This window comes from Leucoraja erinacea, chromosome 23, assembly GCF_028641065.1.
Source record: "Leucoraja erinacea ecotype New England chromosome 23, Leri_hhj_1, whole genome shotgun sequence".
NCBI classification, from domain to species: Eukaryota; Metazoa; Chordata; class Chondrichthyes; order Rajiformes; family Rajidae; genus Leucoraja; species Leucoraja erinaceus.
The window spans coordinates 12718243-12738911 of record NC_073399.1 but is presented as its reverse complement, the minus strand read 5'-3'; positions in this window follow the sequence as shown (position 1 = coordinate 12738911).

The window sequence follows — 20669 nt, the reverse complement described above, 5'->3', positions numbered from 1 at the left end:
CGAACTCGGGTCTCTGGCACTTGGGCAACAATCCCCTTTTAAACGATGTAACATAGAGCTTTAGATGGTTTGGCTTGCAGTAACAAATGCAAGTTTAATGCGATTAAAAATACCTTTATTTTTGAAATTCTTGCAGGAAATATAACTTTGTTATTGCAAATCTTAAACTTCTTACGGGACTTTTCTAAACACAACTGTTGTGTTGATGTTGCCTGCCCCGCTGAGTTACTCCAGCATTTTGTGTCTATCTTTGGTGTAAACCAGCATCTGCAGTTCCTTCCTGCACTGTTGTGCGACAGTAAAACTACGTGTACAAGACATGAGGTGGGGGGGAATGGGGGTTATGGGATTGCATATACTTGATGGGATGAATGGCCTTCATCAAAGTCAGAGAGTCATGGTTTCAAATCCCCGCCCTAAAGTGGCAGTGTGTTTGTTTTACCCACTTTGTAGATTATGTTGCAATGTCAGCCTTTTTAAATTGCTCACCTCATTGTCTTTGAGATTACAATAGGCTGTCACCAATTCGTTGAACAGGTGCAGTATGGTTCTACATGATGCTCTATGATTTCAACCTACTAACCAAGAAGGATCATTAGCAGTGAAAGGCCTGGATAGAGTGGATGTGGGGAGAGGATGTTTCCACTAGTAGGAGAGTCTAGGACCAGAGGCCATAGCCTCAGAATTAAAGGATGTACCTTTAGGTAGGAAATGAAGAGAAATTTCTTTAGTCAGAGGCTGGTGAATCTGACTGTGGCACAGCAGTAGGGTTGCACCAGAGACCCAGATTAGATCCTGATTACGGATGCTGCCTGTATGGAGTTTGCCACTGAAGGCTGTGGAAGCCAAGTCAATGGATATTTTTAAGGCAGAGATAGACAGATTATTGATTAGTACAGGTGTCAAGGGTTATGGCAAGAAGGCAGGAGAATGGGGTTGAAGGGAAAGATAGATCAGCCATGATTGAATGGCAGAGTAGACTTGAAGGGTGAATGGCCTAATTCTTCTCCTACCCTTGGTTTAAAGGCAGAATGGATGGAATTTGCCGGAAGACCTGCAGAAGTTGGGGATTCCTGTCTGAGTTTTAATCTTGTCTGATTCAATGGGGTACAGATTCTGGCTAAAGTTCTGATGATGTGCGGACAAAGAACAGCAGGTCAACTGCTGGTTAATACACAAAAGGACACAAAGTGCAGCGGTAGCTCAGCAGATCAGGCAGCATCTCTGGAGGGTTCGCTGAAGGTCCTGTCATTTGGGTGAAATAGTAAACTGGTACCTGATTTGTTTCCCTCGGGTAGAGTTTTAGCCCAGGAATGTTGTGTGAGATCTTGGGCTTTAAAAAGAAGTCTGCACAGGTGGAGTTGCTGCCTTAGAGTGCTTACAGCACCAGAGACCCGGGCTTGATCCCGACCATTGGTGCTTTCAGTACAGAGTTTGTACGTTCTCCCTGTGGCCTGCATGGGGTTTCTCCGAGAACTTCAGTTTCCTCCCACACACCAAAGACGTACAGGTTTGTAGATTAATTGGCTTGGCACAAATGTAAAAATTGTCTCTTAGTGTGTATTACACTATCCTACACTATCCTAGTGTGTAGGATAGTGTTAGTGTGTGGGGAATGGTGGGCCGAAGGGCCTGTTTCTGCGCTGTTTCTCTGAATTAAACTAAACAAAACAATGCCAAACTAAACATGTTGCAATTTTGTAAATAGTGCGATTGCATATTGGAGCAATTTCACGTATGTTTCTGAGTGCCTGCATACCAGTTATGAATATTATCTACTCATTTTTGGCAAGTATTTTGTTGACATATTTCACCTACTGTTCAGGCCACATTTGCAATGCAGTGAGCAAATTTGGGCCCCATTATATAATAATCTTATAATAATAATCTTATTTATATAGCACATTTTTAGTCAACTTGCATTGACCCCAAAGTACTTCACATAATCACATTACATTTACACACAGGCAAAGGTGGGTGAAGTGTCTTGCCCCAAGGACACAACGACAGTATGCACTCCAAGCGGGATTCGAACCAGCTACCTTCCGGTCGCCAGCCGAACACTTAGCCCATTGTGCCATCTGTCGTCCCATTACTGAGGAAGGATGTGCTGGCTCTGGTGAGGGTCCAAAGGAGGTTTACAAGAATGATTCCAGGAATGAGTGGGTTAGCTTATGATGAGTGCTTGACAGCGCTGGGCCTCTACTCGCTGGAGTTTAGAAGTTTGAGAAGGGACCTCATTGAAACTTACAGAATAATGAAAGGCATAGATAGAGTGGATGTGGAGAGGATGTTGCCACTGGTGGGAGAGTCTACGACCAGAGGTCACAGCCTCAGAATTAAAGGGCGCTGTGTTAGGAAGATCATAAAATTGGCCTTTTTGCAAATGATGTAATGATGTATCTCACTGAAGTACACATCTACTTTAATTTAATTTATTTGCTGGATATAAAGTGAATATTTCACAAAAACTCAAACCCTCCTGTTTAATTGTGCTCCTCCAGAAGAAACACTGTACTCCAGTTGCCAAAGGACAAAGGTGGAATGGCACTTCCAAATTTTAGAATATATTTCTATGCAGCCCAACTTTGACCGCTAATTAATTGGTGTGAGGACAGCTATATAGCTAGGTGGAACGAGATTGAGACATATATCCCTGACTTCCACATCCAAACACTCTTGGGAGAAAAAGCACTTCCTGGACATATCAGGAGTATAATCGGTCCAATAACAATATTTACTTTAGAAACCTGGTTCACTCTTACCAGACTACTTTAACTGAATAAAGGACAAAACGTATTAAGATGGATAGCTTTGGATAGTGAATTTAAACCAGGGATGTATGACTCAACATTTAAAGAGTGGATGAAGAAAGGAATGACTGCATTTTGTACTGTTACTGAAAATGGAGACAAGACGTTTTCAAGATTTGAAGGATAAATTTGCACTTCGGAACTAAGACTTGTTTAGATGCCTCCAACTGAGAGATTATTACAATTTTTTTTAAAGTGAAAAGGGAGGCACTAGAAGAAATGAATCCAGTGGTAGAAGCGACAGTTAATGCGTATCTTCAAAAAGCTTCAAGGATTATTTCTGAACTTTACCATTGTTCAATGGAATGTCAAGCTAAAACTACGTTTTATGTAAAATTTAAGTGGGAAAAGGAAATGAACATCACAATCTCAGAAGAAGAATGGCATCATATGTGTGTAACACTACAGACATCCACTAATTCCCAAAAATGGAGAGAATTTAATTGGAAAAATAGTTTCTTTATTACGCCTAACATAAAAAGCAAGCAAATTCTAAGGCAGCAAACATGATGGAGGCAATGTGGCCAAACAGACGCAAATCATGCACATATCTCTGGAGTTGCCTAAAAATAGAACCATTTTTGGGACGGAGTAAATTCATAATTAAAGGAGGCATTAGGATATATAGTCTCCAAGAAGCGTTCAATTTTATACCTGGGTAATATTACTGCAGTGGTGCTGAAGGAAGATCAGTACTTGGTTAAAATCCTACTCACAGCTGGCAGAAAGGCCATTCCAACAAACTGGCTTGCAGTGGACAAACCCAGACTTAGACAATGGTTAGACAATATTTGTGATGGAGAAAATGACATATTCTCTAAGAGTGAATGAAGACGCGTTTCACAGAAAATGGGGGAAATGGATTAGGTATAGAAATAAAGGCATCAACACTATAATTTTATTGACAATAATGTAAGTTATTGGGAAATGTTTTAATAAGATAATAGAAATATACCGCAACATTAATTGTAAACTGAACTGTTGTACGTTTCACTGCATTGTTGTATGTTTCGTTGTTATATTTGTGTTTTATTTGTGTATGCATAAAAGCAATAAAGACTAAAGTGAAAGGCATAGATGGAGTGGATGTGGAAAGGATGTTTCCACTGGTGGGAGAGTCTAGGGCCAGAGGTCACAGCCCCAGAATTAAAGGGCGCTCTTTTTGAATGGAGGTGAATTCTTTAGTCAGAGGGTAGTTAATCTGTGGAACTCATTGCCACAGAGGGCTGCGGAGACCAAGTCAGTGGATATTTTTAAGGCAGAGATAGACAAATTTGATTAGAATGGGTGTCAAGGGTTATGGGGAGAAGGCCGGAAAATGGGATTAGGAGGCAGAGATCAGCCATGATTGAATGGCGGAGTTGACTCGATGGGTTGAATGGAATAATTTTACTTCTATAATTTGTGAACTTGCATGAACAGTATTCTCTTAGAGTGCTTTTTACCATTTATCTGGGTATAGAACTTGGAAAAAACTTCTATAGACTTGGGGAAATGTTCACATTATATTTTTAATGCTGCTAATACATAAATACACAGTGGTGCAGCGGTAGAGTTGCTGCCTCACAGCGCCTGAGATCAGGGTTCGCTCCTCCCTACGGGTGCTGTCTGTACAGAGTTTGTACGTCCTCCACATGACCTGCGTGGGTTTTCTACAGATGCTCCGGTTTCCTCCCACATCCCAAAAATGTACAGGTTTGAAAGTTAATTGGCTTCAGTAAGTTGTAGATCAGCCATGATTAAATGGCAGAGTAGACGATGGGCCGAATGGCCTAATCCTGCTCCACTTATGAACTTGTGAACGTGAACTTATGCTAAAAGGGAATGGTTGTAATCCATACAAACACATACAGGTACAGTGGCACTGTTCTTTGTAGTGAAACAACTCCATGACTTATTTTTAGTTTAGTTTAGAGATACAGCATGGAAACAGGCCCTTCGGCCCACTGGGTCCGCGCCGACCAGCGATCCCCACACATTAACATTATCCTACACCCACTAGGGCCAATTTTTTTTTAATTACCAATTAACCTACAAACCTGTACGTCTTTGGAGTGTGGGAGGAAACCGAACATCTCGGAGAAAACCCACGCAGGTCACAGGGAGAATGTACAAACTCCGTACAGACAGCATCCGTGGTCGTGATCGAACCCTGGTCTCTGGCGCTGCATTCGCTGTAAGGCAGCAACTTTACCGCTGCCCCACCGTGACCGCCCAAAGTACGTTTTGGAGATTCATTTTGATTCCACGTGTCACATTCAGTAGCAGTCCCCAATGACAAAGGTGTCAAAGCTCAATGCAGTTGAAACGAGCGCCAGTCTGGTGAAGGAGAATGGCACACGTCATCATTAGAACTACACCAGGCTTGTTTAGGTGTTCAGTGTTCAGGAGACGGGGCATGTACCACTTTGCGGGCACTTCTATTCAATACACCATTCAAATTGACAACAAAGTGTTGACAATGATTGTGGACAACATAATGGTGAATGAGACTTCATCTAGGTCACACAATAATATTGTAAGAATTAGTGCACATCACTGGACTTTATTCTATTCAACAGTTTGACGTATCCATGTGAATAACTGAGGGTGGGGGTCAGGCAGCAGGAGGGTGGAATCTGAATTCTTGCCCCTCCCTCTGTCCTCTCCTTCACTTAATGGGTCGTTTAGTTTAGTTTAGAGACACAGTGTGGAAACAGGCCCTTCCGCACCCGACCAGCGATCCCCGCACAGGACCAGCGATCCCCGCACAGGACCAGCGATCCCCGCACAGGACCAGCGATCCCCGCACAGGACCAGCAATCCCCGCACAGGACCAGCGATCCCCACACACTAGCACTATGCTGTGCACACTGGGGATGATTTTACAATTGTACCAAAGCCAATGAGCCTGCAAACCTGCACGTCTTTGGAGTGTGGGAGGAAGCCGGAGCACCCGGAGAAAATGCATGCAGGTCACGGGGAGAACGTACAAACTACATACAGACCAGTGCCCATCATCAGGATCGGACCCGGGTGTCTGGCGCTGTTAGGCAGCAACTCTACCGCTGCGTCACCGTGCCGCGATAATTTTATCATCATTCACGGGAGGGGGATCTTTTCATGGTTACCTGTAGAATCGGGAAGCCCAACTCTCAAGGTTAGCAATTGCCAGTGAAACTCAATGACAGAATTCCTCTCTTTAAAGCCAGACTGGACTCTCAACTTGCCTCTTGTTTGGATGAAGGCAGACAATGATGCCGGCAGAGTCGAGTCAAAAGGCTGCTCCAACATCTAGTCACATCTTTCAGCTACTCAAGAGTCAAGCGAGCCCAGCGTGTTTTAAGGTCCTGTCCCACTTGGTGATTTTTTTCGGCGACTGTCGGCATCATTGACTAGCGTATCAGGTCACCGGAAAAGTCGCGGTGTGATGCGATGTGACGCGGCGTGACGAGGTATTGACGCGCGGTGTCTCCTCAAGTGTCGCAACATTTCTTTTGTCGTCGCTGGATTTTGAAATGTTCAAAATCTTTCGGCGACCCTGACACCATCATGTCAGTCAATTACGCCAGCGGTCGCCGAAAAAAATCGCCAAGTGGGACAGGCCCTTTATTGTCACATGTCCCAGATAGGACAATGACATTCTTACTTGCAGCAGCACAACAGAATATGTAAACATAGTACACTGTAAACAATATAATAAACAAGAGAAAAAAAGTGTATGTATGTATACACATACTCACACATCAATCAAATATATAGATACATTAAGAAAAAACAACAATAATTTTGCAATAATAACAATAATAATCTATGTAGTTCAGAGCTTATTTGAGGTTGGAGTGTTTAAAAAGCTGAAGGCAAGGAGCTGGACGTTACACAGTTTACTTTCCGATGGCAGGGGTGAAATGAGAGTGTGGGTTTCTGATGATGCTGGCTCCCTTTTTGAGGCAGTGACTCCTGTAAAACCCTTCGATGGTGGGGAGGCCAGAACCCGTGATGGACTGGGCAATGTTCACAAGTTTTTGCAGTCTTCAGGGAATTCAAATTGCCGAACCAGGCCGTGATGCAACCAGTCAATACGCTCTCTACTGTACACCTGTAGAAGTTCAAGAGAATCCTCTGTGTCACACCCAATATGACATACCTGAGGGGTACCTTTTTCATACGGAGGGTGGTGGCTATAGGGGACGAGCTAAAGAAGGGTCACGACCCGAAACGTCACCTATTCCTTTTTCCAGGGATGCTGCCTGATCAGCTGAGTTATTCCAGCATTTTTGTGTCTATCTTTGGACAGGTACATGGCTAGGAAAAGTTTAGAAGGATATGGGCCATCCCAGGCAGGTGGGATTTGTATCGATGGGGCATCTTGGTCAGCATGGGAAAGTTGGGCCGAATGGTCTGTTTCCATGCTGTATGACTCATTGATATTTTTATAATGATTTGGACATTTTTAATCACAGTTTTGATTAAACATAATCAGGTTTGGGATACTAGGTTGCACAAAGCTTAAAGAGATGCCTTGATGTTCATAAAATGTCAACTCGCCATAAATAATTTAACCAAAATATTACTTCAAAATTAACCAAGATAATGGAGTTAGGGAACATAAACATAGTTGTTTATACATTTAAAACAGATATTAGGCTTCCAGAGGAAAATGTTGTAAAAGATTCACAATCCTTTGAGTAAAACATTCTTCCTTATCTCAGCCCCAGGGGCAGTTCCTAAAAATGTCCCCCATCTTAAAATTATTCAGCCGGAAGAATCACTCTCTCAGAACTTTTTATGTGCCAATTGATCTTTTTTTTCCCCTCTCAAAGAAATGTAGATGTTTGAAATGATCCAAGGTTAGTTTAGATTTGAGATCTAGGCATCGGTGGCAAGGCCAGCTCGCATTTATTGCCCATCGTTAATTACAATTGAGGATGTGGTGGTGAACCAATCACTTCAAGTGCTGCACCCGGTGATAAGTAAGTGTTGGCGTAAACTCTGATGTTATTCAGCATCCTGTTTAATGATGAATTTGGAAAGAGTCAAGAGTGAAGAGTCAAGATCATAAGATCATGTGATAGGAGCAGAATGAGGCCATTCGGCCCATCAATACGCCATTCAATCGTGGCTGATCTATCTCCAACCTCCTAACCCCATTTTCCTGCCTTCTCCCCATAATCTCTGCCACCTGTACTAATCAAGAATCTATCTATCTCTGCCTGAAACATATCCACTGACTTGGCCTCCACAGCCTTCCGTAGCAAAGAGTGTTTAAATGCTACAGAGTCGTTGAGTCATACAGTGCGAAAACAGGCTCTTCGGCCCTTCTTGCATATGGCGTGCCCGGCCTAAAGTTGTGGGACAACTTGTTCTATTTGATTGTGCACACCAGTTTGATTGCATTCGTTGAAACAGGGCGGACCATGTGAAGGTTGCAATCTCCCACCCTGGGTTTGGTCTGGAGAGACAGGAACGGGGAAAACTCTGATGCAAACGTCGCAAGTCAAATTTAATTTTTGATCGTGTTATAAAAGTTGCTTTATATCTGAAAAGCAATTGATGCTAACAATCGATCACGGACCAGGGTTCACAGTTTAAAAATAAGGCGCTGGCCATTTAGGACTGAGATGAGAAAAACTTTTTCACCCAGAGAGTTGTGAATCTGTGGAATTCTCTGCCACAGAAGGCAGTGGAGGCCAATTCACTAGATGTTTTCAAGAGGGTTAGAATTAGCTCTTAGGGCTAATGGAATCATGGGATATGGGGAAAAAGCAGGAACAAGATACTGATTTTAGATGATCAACCATGTCATATTGAATGGCGGTGCTGGCTCGAAGGGCCGAATGGCCGACTCCTGCACCTATTTTTCTATGTTTCTAAGCTGTAGTGATGAGAAGTTTTCACCTACGGAAGATAGGCACAAAATGCTGGAGTAACTCAGTGGGTCAGGCAGCATCTCTGCAGATAAAGGATGGGGGACGTTTCAATCTGAAGAAGGGTTCCAACCCGAAACATCACACAACCTGCTGTGTCGTTGGGTGACCAGGGATAGAAATGTATTTGTGTTTAACTGACATACGGGCACACTCAAGGCCTTGCGCGGAAATGTGGCCCTTGAACTAGCATGTGCCTGAAGTGTCTCACAATGTGTTGAGTTATTGTATTACGCACCACAATGCCACGGTAATAAATGATCTGCTAATAGCACCCTCGAACAAGATCAGCCGGCAAGTGCTAAATAACACTCGCTTGCTGTTGTCACGTTCTTGGTCTTTATCTTTGGGAAGATTATGGATAAAAATAACCCTGTTATGTTCCAACATTGGACTGGGTGAAGTATGTCAAGTTCAGGGAGCGAGTTGCATTCCAGTTGTTGTCCAGCATTGGCGGTAAACACACCAAAGGGCCTGTCCCACTTGGCGATTTTTTTTTCAGCATCATATCAGTGTTTCGCCAAAAGATTTTGAATATTTCACAATCCAGCGGTGACCAAAAAGATGTTGCGACACTTGAAAAAAACACTGCGCGTCATACGTCGTCACGCCGCGTTGCGCCGCAAATTTTTCGGTGACCGGATACGTCAGTCAATGATGACGGTAGTCGCCGAAAAAAATCGCCAAATGGGACGGGCCCTAATGCTGACAACATCAGACAGCATCTCTGGAGAAAAGGAATGGGTGCCCATCAGGTTCCTATTCAGGTCGGTACCCTTCTTCAGGCTAAAATTGGACAATGCAGCGCTCATACCATGTAAGCTGCTCAGCCAGAATATGAGGTTTGATTGTTTAAGGTGAAGGGGGGAAAGACTTAATAGGAACCTGAGGGGCAACTTTTTCACACAAAGGGTGATGGGTGCACGGAATGAGCTGCCGAAGGAGATAGTTGAGGCAGGTATTACCATAACATTTCGTTTAGTTTAGTTTCGAGATACATGGTGGAAACAGACATATTGTCTATTGTCGGTACACAAAAAAGCTGGAGAAACTCAGCGGGTGCAGCAGCATCTATGGAGCGAAGGAAATAGGCAACGTTTCGGCCCGAAACGTTGCCTATTTCCTTCGCTCCATAGATGCTGCTGCACCCGCTGAGTTTCTCCAGCTTTTTGGTGTACCTTCGATTTTCCAGCATCTGCAGTTCCTTCTTAAATATATTGTCTATTGTTTATTGTCTACTGTCTAGTAATTCAATGTTTGAATTGGAGATTGCCGTGGAAAAAAGGAAGAAAATGGGTTTAAAGATCGCCCCTCCCCCTCGCCCAGTGTCTTTGCGGGATGTCCTTCAATGTCAAACTTAAGTTCAGAGAGTCAAGGTGTAGCATTTCACCAAGTCGACCCTCTGCCAATTGGACTGGATATACTCCAGCATAGGAGCAGCTGTTGTTTTCCAATATTTTTTTGCAATTAGCATTTTGCTTTCACCTGTTGGGATACGTCCACGGCAACCTTTAAGCAAAGAAACGTTTGTTTTGGCTTTTGAAGACAGCCTAGGCGAAACGCGAGTTATGTTTGACAAACTGCCCTAGAAATTAGGATTAGAAAAATAGATTAGCCTGCCTCGCCTCTGAGCAGCAAATGTAACCTCAGTCACACTCACTCTGCGTTTGACACTTTGAAATCAGTATGTCACCCCATCTCTGAGACAGTACGCACTCGGAACTGGATGTGAACCAGGATTGAAGTGCTTGACTCAAACTATTTTTAAGCTACAGATTATTCAAACATGCCCTCATCGATGTAGCACTTGCAGCTACCACAGGTTACAGAACCGGGTTAAGTTAACCCGTAAATTTAGTTTAGTTTAATTTAGAGATACAGCGCGGAAACAGGCTCTTCGACCCACCGAGCCCGCGCCGACCAGCCATCTCCGCACATTAACAGAAGCCTACGCACACTTGGGACAATTTAAACTTATACCAAGTGTACAAACCCAGACCAATTAATCTACAAACCTGTACGTCTTAGGAGTGGTAATTAAATTGTTTTAGCAACGTGCAAATATCAAGATGTGTTATCCATGGGGTGTAATTAAATCTATAACCACATAGATAAATGCATATACTCTAAATGAAAGATATTTTGTTCAAGAGCCAACTATTAGCAATACTTTCATCTCCGAGTCATGAAGCACAAATGGTTCAAATGCTACTGTAGCGAGCTGAACACAAAAATACCTTCCCGTGTTTCAATGCAATGCTAAGGAAGCAATATTTAGTTTTTTTTAATTTCAGTTTAGAGGTACAGCGCGGAAACGGGCCATGCAGCCCACTGAGACCGCACCGACCAGCAATCCCCCCACACTAGCACTCATCTGCACACACTAGGGACAATTTTGTCACAGGTGCTGTCTGTACAGACATTGGCTTAGTATAATTGTAAATTGACCCTAGTGTGTAGGATAGTGTGTGTGCGGGGATCGTTTGTTAGCGCAGACTCGCTGGGTCAAAGGGCTTGTTTCTGCGCTATATCTCTAAACTAAACCAAACTGCCCTTCAGCCCACATAAGGGCACCAACCAATGATCCCCGCACACTAACACTATCCTACACACACTAGGAACAATTTTACATTTTATGCCAAGGCAATAAACCTACAAACCTGTACGTGAGAGAAAGCCGATGATCTTGGAAAAAACCCACGCAGGTCACGGGGCAGACGCACAAACTCCGTACGGACAAGCACCCGTAGTCAGGATCCAACCCGGGACTCTGGCGCTGTGAGGCTGCAATACCTCTGCGCCACCATGCCGCACAGATGCCGATGTTGGATGGCCAAACGCCCTTGACACCAACAAGCCGTTCATTTGGCCTGTTGGTTGAGGTGCCTCACCCTGTCACCTTGCCCTGACGCGTCAGCCTGAAATACAAGTACAAATCACAGCTGGGAGTTTGATTTCACTGCCCTTGAAGCTGGTGTAAGGTTCACGCATCTGCTGTTTCAAGAAAGTCTTCATTTCCAGGATCATCTTAGAAATTGAATTTAAAATTTTCAAAAATCATTGGCGATCCTTTAACTATCTTTAATCAGACTTTCTCGGACTTCAATGTGATATCTTTGCACTAAATGCTGTGTCCTCGCAACAAGGGCAGAGGCCCCCTAGTCCTCACCTTTCACCCCACCAGCCGGCAAATACAACACATAATCCTCCACCATTTCCGCCACCTCCAACGTGACCCCACCACTCGCCACATCTTCCCATCTCCCCCCATGTCTGCCTTCCGCAAAGACCGCTCCCTCCACAACTCCCTTGTCAATTATTCCCTTCCCTCCCATACCACCCCCTCCCCGGGCACTTTCCGTTGCAACCGCAAGAAATGCAACACCTGCCCCTTCACCTCCCCCCTCGACTCCATTCAAGGACCCAAGCAGTCGTTCCAGGTGCGACAAAGGTTCACCTGTATCTCCTCCAACCTCATCTACTGCATCCGCTGCTCTAGATGTCAGCTGATTTACATCGGGGAGACTAAGCGGAGGTTGGGCGATTGTTTCGCCGAACACCTCCGCTCAGTCCGCAATAACCTACTTGAACTCCCGGTGGCTCAGCACTTCTACTCCCCCTCCCATTCCCAATCCGACCTCTCTGTCCTGGGTCTCCTCCATTGCCAGAGTGAGCAACACTGGAAATTGGAGGAACGGCACCTCGTATTCCGCCTGGGTTGCTTGCTTCCGGATGGCATGAACGTTGAATTCTCCCAATTTTGCTAGCCCTTGCTGTCTCCTCCCCTTCCTTAACCCTCGAGCTGTCTCCTCCCATCCCCCCGCCCTCGGGCTCCTCCTCCTCCCTTTTTCCTTCCTTCTCCCCCACCCCCCATCAGTCTGAAGAAGGGTTTCTGCTCGAAACGTCGCCTATTTCCTTCGCTCCATGGATGCTGCTGCACCCGCTGAGTTTCTCCAGCATATTTGTGTACCTTTAAACTAAACTAAAGTAAGGTTATGAAAATAGCACCTGAATTTTCTTTCATTCCCTTCACAATTAGCCTTAACCTCGTCTTAAAATGGTTTGATAATTCTGGGGGGAAAAACACCCAAACTAAGGAGTCTTATGTGTGAATCCTAGATTAGTACAGGTGTCAAATGGTATGGGGAGAAGGCAGGAGAATGGGGTTGAGAGGGAAGGATAGATCAGCCATGATTGAATGGCAGCGTAGACTCGATGGGCTGAATGGCCTCATTGGGCTCATGTGACTAATGGATGTCTTGCGGAAAAATCAGACAGTTTGCAATAGCAACTTCACAATTTCTAACTTTCACTGCAAACATGGTCATTTAATGACAGATTGAGATATCCTCATCATTACTCCACTATTATAATGGTCCAACTACCTGTGAATTACCTGATATTGGGGTGGCACGGTGGCACAGCAGTAGAGTTGCTGCCAGAGACTCGGGTTCGATTCTGACTATGGGTACGGTCTGTATGGAGTTTGTACGTTCTCCCTGTGATCACGTGGGTTTTCTCTGGGTGCTCCAGTTTCCTCCCATACTCCAAAGACATACAGGTTTTGTAGGTTAATTTGGCTTTGGTAAAAGTTGTAAATTATTCCTAGTGTGTGTAAGATAGTGCTAGTGTACTGGGGTCGCTGGTCAGCACGGACTTGGTGGACCAAAGGGCTTGTGTCTGTGCTGTATCTCTAAACATATTGCTGTACTCTTTTTTAAAAAAAACATCGTACCACTGTCTAACATTACCAGAGCCACCAGAGATCCACAACCTAATTATATATTTTATTTAGTCTTAATGCATGTTCTGATTCCTAATGCAACCACCCACCGACTTTACAGCCCTGGAGTTTGCAACCCAAATAATTTGAAGTTCATAAGTGGTAGGAGCGGAATTAGGCCATTTGGCCCGCCAAGCTTACTCTGCCTTTCAATCATGGCTGATCTATCTTTCCCTCTCAACCCCATTCTCTTGCCTGCCTTCTCTCCATAACCCCTGACGCCTGTACTAATCAAGAATATATCTAAATCACCCTTCAAAATATCCATTGACTTGGCCGCCACAGCCTTCTGTGGCAATGAATACCACAGATTCCCCGCACTCTAACTAAAGACATTCCTCCTTATCTCCTTCCTAACGGAATATCCTTTTATGCTGAGGCTATGATCTCTGGACCTAGACTCTTCCACTAGTGCAAACATCCTCTCCACATCCACTCTATCCAAGCCTTTCACTGTTTGAGCTATTGGAGCTGAGCTGATCTGCAATTGTTCTGCAAATAATGTATGCAACTTGAATCAAGTTGACCTATCTGGGTGTAATCTAATAAGAACTTGAAACATGACCAGATGGAAATACAGTTAGTAATTAAGAGAATCATCTCAGCTTCAGAACATGGCAGTTAATATTTCATGCCTATTAACATTTTTGAAATGTTGAATCCTTTCTATGACTCACGTTGCGTGGCATTAAGTGGCTGATAAGCTTGGTCAGGGCTTGGCTTACATTTCTTCCATGTTCTTCTGACTCTGTGCCAACATGTGTTTGTACACGGGGCTGTAATGGGAGAGGCAAGCCTTACTTACAGCGCGAAACTCCGCTCCAGCAACGTTTGAGCTGTCTTGAAATGGGACTGCTTTATGGGCATCATATTCCTCCAAATATAAGTATAAATTATTTTATGTAATATCATTAATCTCTGTGTCAACACAGAAAATAACACCATGTGAAATAAAAGCAGGAAAATGTCATATAACCCCATTCTGTATGAACATGGATGATCTGATCATGGCATCAACTTCACTCTTCTGGATGATAGTTGTAACAGTGGAGTCTGTCTGCCTGTCTGTCTGTCTATCTGCCTCTCTGTCTGCCTCTCCAGTCTAACTATCTAACTAACTATCTAACTATCCATCTAACTATCCATCTAACTATCCATCTAACTATCCATCTAACTATCCATCTAACTATCCATCTAACTATCCATCTAACTATCCATCTAACTATCCATCTAACTATCCATCTAACTATCCATCTAACTATCCAACTAACTATCCAACTAACTATCCAACTAACTATCCAACTAACTATCCATCTAACTATCCATCTAACTATCCATCTAACTATCCATCTAACTATCCATCTAACTATCCATCTAACTATCCAACTAACTATCTATCTATCCCTAAAGGCATGCGAGTCTGTAGGTTCATTGACTTCTGTAAATCGTCTCTAATGTATAGGATGAGAAAGTGGGATAACATAGAACAAGTGTACGGGAGATCGATGATCTACATGGACTTGGCGGGCCGAAGGGCCTGTTTCCATGCTGTATAAAGTAAAACTGAAGTATACTCATTCTGATGAATAATCAGTAAATAATGATCACGTTTAGGCCTAGTAAAGCATTTATTTCCGCTCCGCCACCGGGTTGATGAAGGTAGTTGAAAAGATCAGGGAACTATAAAAAAAGTTGCATAAACATGAAGTGAGTTGGCTCTTCAATTCCCCGATCAAGCAAGAAGATAGAAATATCTCAACATCTGCAGCGGCGAGGCTGTGGGCCTTTTCCTCAGAGTTTCCCCCGGGTGCTCCGGCTTCATCCCACATTCCATAAAGTGGTATTTTAGGTTAATTGGCTTCTATAAATTGCTCTTAGTGTGTTGGATAGAACTAGTGTACATGTGATCATTGGTCAGCGTGGACTCAGTAGGCCGAAGAGCCTGCTTCTGGTGTATCTCTCCACTGGACTAACTATAGCTAAATTCACCGTGAGACACACATCAAGGGAAAATAATTGGATTACTGCGCATATTTTCATGTATTTATAGGGCCAATGTTGACTGTAAATCTTGTTGGGGGAGGATATCCTTTGATCTCATCTCAAGATGTTTTTCTTCATCTAAATGGAAGATGGCATTCGGAGTGGATAGTGAGGCTTTATAAACTCAAGTGCTTTCTTTATGCAGCAGAAATCTATTTGCCTGCAGTCACATTCTCGCATCTGTAGGTAGAAGGAGCAAGAGGCACTTGGACAAAAGTTTTGCTTTGTTTAGTTTAGAGATACAGCTCGGAAACAGGCCCTTCAGCCCACAGAGTCCGCACCGACCACATTAATACTACCCTGCACACATTAGGGACAATTTGCACACACACCAAGCCAATTATAACCTACATACCTGTACGTCTTTGGAGTGTGGGTGGAAACCGAAGATCTCGGAGAAAACCCACTCGGTCACGGGGAGAACGTACAAACTTCGTACAGACAGCGCCCGTAGTCGGGATCAAACCCGGGTATCCAGAGTTGCAAGCGCTGTAAGGCATAACTCTACCGCTGCGCCACCCTGGAAGGTTATTTCTTCTGTACTATTCAAAAGCTTTAAATACGGTGAATATTCAAAATGTGATTAGTTTTGTTTAGTTTAGTTTGGTTTAGTTTAGTTTAGTTTAGTTTAATTTAGGGATACAGCACAGAAACGGTCCCCGCCGGCCCACCGAGTCCGCGCCGACCAACGACCCCCGCACACTAACACTATCCTACGCACACTAGCGGCAATTTACAATTTTACCGAAGCCAATTAACCTACAAACCAAACTTTGGTGCTTGTGTTCACAACTGTTCTCATGAATTTAAATGTTGGTAAATTTGGTAGAAGCATTTTCTTGGAAGCTACGAGAGGGTTTAAAACAGAAACTTGGTGCAATAGATTTAGATATTTTGTATTCTACTTCGTAGAGTCATAGTTATGCAACGTGGATATAAGCCCATCAGCTCAACTTGCCCACGCCGACCAACAAGCCCCATCTGTACTAGTCCCACCAGCTTGCATTTGACCCATATCCCTCTAAACCTATCCTATCCATGTAGCCGTCTAAATGTTTCCTAAACATTGTCCATTCAGCCCAAATTGTCAATGCTAATTAAGCTGCCTCTCTATGCTAATCCCGCTCACTGTCATTTGGCCCGTATCTCTCTGAACTCATTTTAACCAAAACCTGCCCATATGTCTTGAGTGGCGCAATTGTAGAGTTGGTGCCTTACAACGCCACAGACCCGGGTTCGATCCTGACTACGGGTGCTGTCTGTATGGAGTTTGTACGATCTCCCTGTGATCACGTGGGTTTCCTCCCATATCACTAAAGACGTGCGGGTTTGTAGGTTAATTGGCCTCTGTGAAATTACTCCTGGTGTGTAGGGAGTGGATGGGAAAGTGGGATGTCATAGAACTGCTGTGAGCGGGTGATCGACGGTCGGTGTGGACTCGATGGGCCGAAGGGCCCGTTTCCACGCTGTATCTCCACAGACTAAACTCTAAAACAGTCCCAGCCTATGTGATTGCTCCTTGTAATTCAAGCCCTCCAGCCCAAGCAACATTCCTGTGAATCTTTTCTGCGTCCTTTCTGGAATAGTTAAGATTAGAATACTTTAATTACTGAGCCCATTATTGATAGAACCCAGTGCATGCAAGGTATTGCAGCATTTAAAGTGACTTGGTTGCAGAAAGTTAACACAAAATCTATCTCCATTGTGACCAGAAGTAACATTAGGAATATAATTAATCGCTTGTATAAATGATCACATTTATTTTTGTACTAGAAACTCGACGATTCTGGAAATGATCAGCATAATCAGGCAGCAATTGTTCAGAAGATAGACACAAAGTGCTGGAGTAACTCACCGGGTCAGGCAACACCTCTGGAGAACATGGACAGGTGACGTTTTAGGTCAGTCTGAAGAAAGGTCCCGATCCGAACCATCCCCTATCTATATTGTCCAGGTTACTGCCTGAACCGTTGAGTTACTCCAGCATCTTGTGTCTATCTTTGGGATAAACCAGCACCTGTAGTACATTCTTTCCAGCAACTGTTAAGACTTGGGTCAGCGTTTTTTTCATCCAAATGTTAGCTCTGTTTTTCCTCTCTCTCTTCTCAGATGCTGCCTGACTTTAGTTCAGTTTAGTTTATTGTCACGTGTACCGGAGTACAGTGAACAGCTTTTATTGCCTGCTAACCAGTCAGCGGAAAAACAATACATGATTACAATCGAGCTACCAACAGTGTACGGATACATGATAAAGGGCATGACGTGAATAACATTTAGTGCAAGATAAAGCCAGTAAAGTCCGATCAAAGTTAGCCCGAGGGTCTCCAATTAGATAGATAGTAGTTCAGCACTGCTCTCTAGTTGTGGTAGGGTGGTTCAGTTGCCTGATTTCAGCTGGGAAGAAACTGTCCTGATCATTTTGCAAATGTTTTGCTTTTTTATTTCATATCTGGGTGGACCCGGGTTCGATCTTGTCTAAGGGTGCTGCCTGTACGGAGTTTGCACGTTCTCCCCGTGACCTGCATAGGCTTTCTCCAAGATCTTCAGTTTCCTCCCATGCTCCAAAGATGTACAGGTTTGTAAGTTAATTAGCTTGATATAAATGTAAATTGTTCCCTGTGTGTGTATGATAGCATCAGTGTGCGGGGATCGCTGGTCGGTGTGGACGCGGTGGGCCGAAGGGCCTGTTTTCCACGCTGTATCGTTAAACTACTACAAACTTCCAAAGTGTTGGACAGGCTTTAATTTTCCACATGTTATGTTTGTGGTTTGTTAGCTTAGGAATGAGTTTAAAACGAGATTACAATGAATTTTGTTGATCATCAGGTGAAACTCTGGAACTCTCTGCCACAGAGGGTAGTTGAGGCCAGTTCATTGGCTATATTTAAGAGGGAGTTAGATGTGGCCCTTGTGGCCAAGGGGATCAGAGGGTATGGAGGAAAGGCAGGTACGGGATACTGAGTTATGATGCAGCATGATCATATTGAATGGCGGTCAGGCTCGAAGGGCCGAATGCACCGCTCATTCACCTAATTTCTATGTTTCTATGTTTCTGATCTAATCCAAACTTCAAAGTGTTTTAATTTCCCCATTTATGTTTGTGGTTTGTTATTATGAATGAGTTGAACATTCATTGCATGTTGATCCTCATCCCTTAATTTCATAGTAGCACCCTAAGAGCTAAATCTTAAGTACTTTGCATACCTAAAGGGCCTGTCATACATAACTTAGAAACATCATTTGCAGGAGTCGTCATCGGTAGTTCATGCCGAACCGCCATTCAAAAGATCATTGTGATCATCCAAAATCCTGGGTTCCTGCTTCATCCGCTATCCTTTAGTTCACTTCACTAAGAGCTAAATCTAAATCTAAAGGGCCTGTCCCACTTGGGCGTCATTTGCTCATCACGTAGTTGGCGTGCAAAGATTTTGTGAATCCCAAAATCCTGGGGCGCTGCGCACAAGTGCACGTCACTGCCTACTTCACCATGCACGCTTAATGCATGCCATGCGCACGTAATGCATGCCATGCGCGCATCACATGCATATCACGCTGATCGCGTCGTGTGTCATGACGCGTAAATGATGTCGCGTAAATGACACGCAAATTACGCCCAAGTGGGACAGGCCCTTAACTCTCTCTTGAAATATTCACTTTTGTTTTCAAACTGTAGCCATGTCGAGAGGTGCGGAAAAGCATGGTTGGTGTCAATACATTCAACAAGACTATTGATCAGAGCCAGTTGCAACATTCCTGTTTGTTTTTGCAGAACAGAACACCCCTGGCGTAGCTGTCAATAGAATTTCCAATAGACATTACTATCATGGTGGATGCTATTTATTGAAGTGATCAAGCTCAATAAAGACTGTTCGTCTTAGGAATTCACAACTCAACCCACATAGGATGGAAGATCAACCCTTAATGTCTGAGGTAGATCAATTGCAAGAGAATAATTGGTATTGGTACTGAATTATTATTTCCACGTGTGCCGTGATTCCATTTTGAGTGCTATTTGAGCAAATCATACCGTACATGAGTACATCAGTGCAAAAGAAGATATAAACAGAGTTTGGAATATAGTTCCACAGCTGCAGAGAAAATGCAGGTAAAAATTGCAAGGGCAGTAACAAGGTAGGCTGGAAGGTGAGCAATTCATCCTAGCACATGAGAGGACCTTTCAAGAGTCCGATGGATAACAGACAAGAAGCTGTGCTTGCATCTGGTGGTAGTTGCTTTTGGACTTTTATATCTTCTGTCTGATGGGACGGGGAAGAAGAGGGAATTACTAGAGTAAAAGTCTTTAGACTTTAGACTTTAGAGATACAGCGCGGATACAAATACGGCCCACCGAGTCCGTGCCGACCAGCGATCACCCCATACACTAGCACTATCCTGCACACACTAGGGACAATTTTACCAAAGTCAATTGACCTACAAACCTGTACCTCTTTGGAGTGTGTGAGGAAACCAGAGCACCCAGAGAAAACCCACGCGGTCACAGGGAGAACGTACAAACTCCGTACAGACCGAACCCGTAGTCAGGATCAAACCTGAGTCACCGGCGCTGTAAGGCGGCAACTCTCCCGCTGCACCACTGTGCCACCCCACTGGCCTTTATATATGTTTGCCGCAGGAGAATAAGGGGGAATTGATGGCCATTTGAGAGAGAATAGGTTTAAGGGAAATACATGGGCGTGGGATTGATGGAAACATTTTCAGAGCTCGCATGGAATCAATGGGATACTTGGTTCCTTCTTTTATGTCAGGAAAGTGATGGTCGCATAAGTTGTAGAAGCCATTCAGGTGGAGGCAGTCAGAGAGAGAGAGAGAGTCGAAAGCCTAGATCAGTTTGTGATCCCGTTGACATTGTTAGCTGTGTTTCACTGGGCAGGGTATGCTTTTTAAAATCAGGTTTCCCTCTGTCCAAATTCCCACCGAGGTAGTTTGTTTCGAAGCTCCAAGGTCATCATTTCTGTTCGCACTCTTGGCTGGCACTCAAGTCCAGCAATTGTATTTACCATGCCTATTCTGAGTTCTCACAAAGCTGGCTTGGTAAGATACCTTATTGTAAATCGGACACCCCAAGCTCATGCAAAAACAAAGTAAACAAATACGTGGAAAACA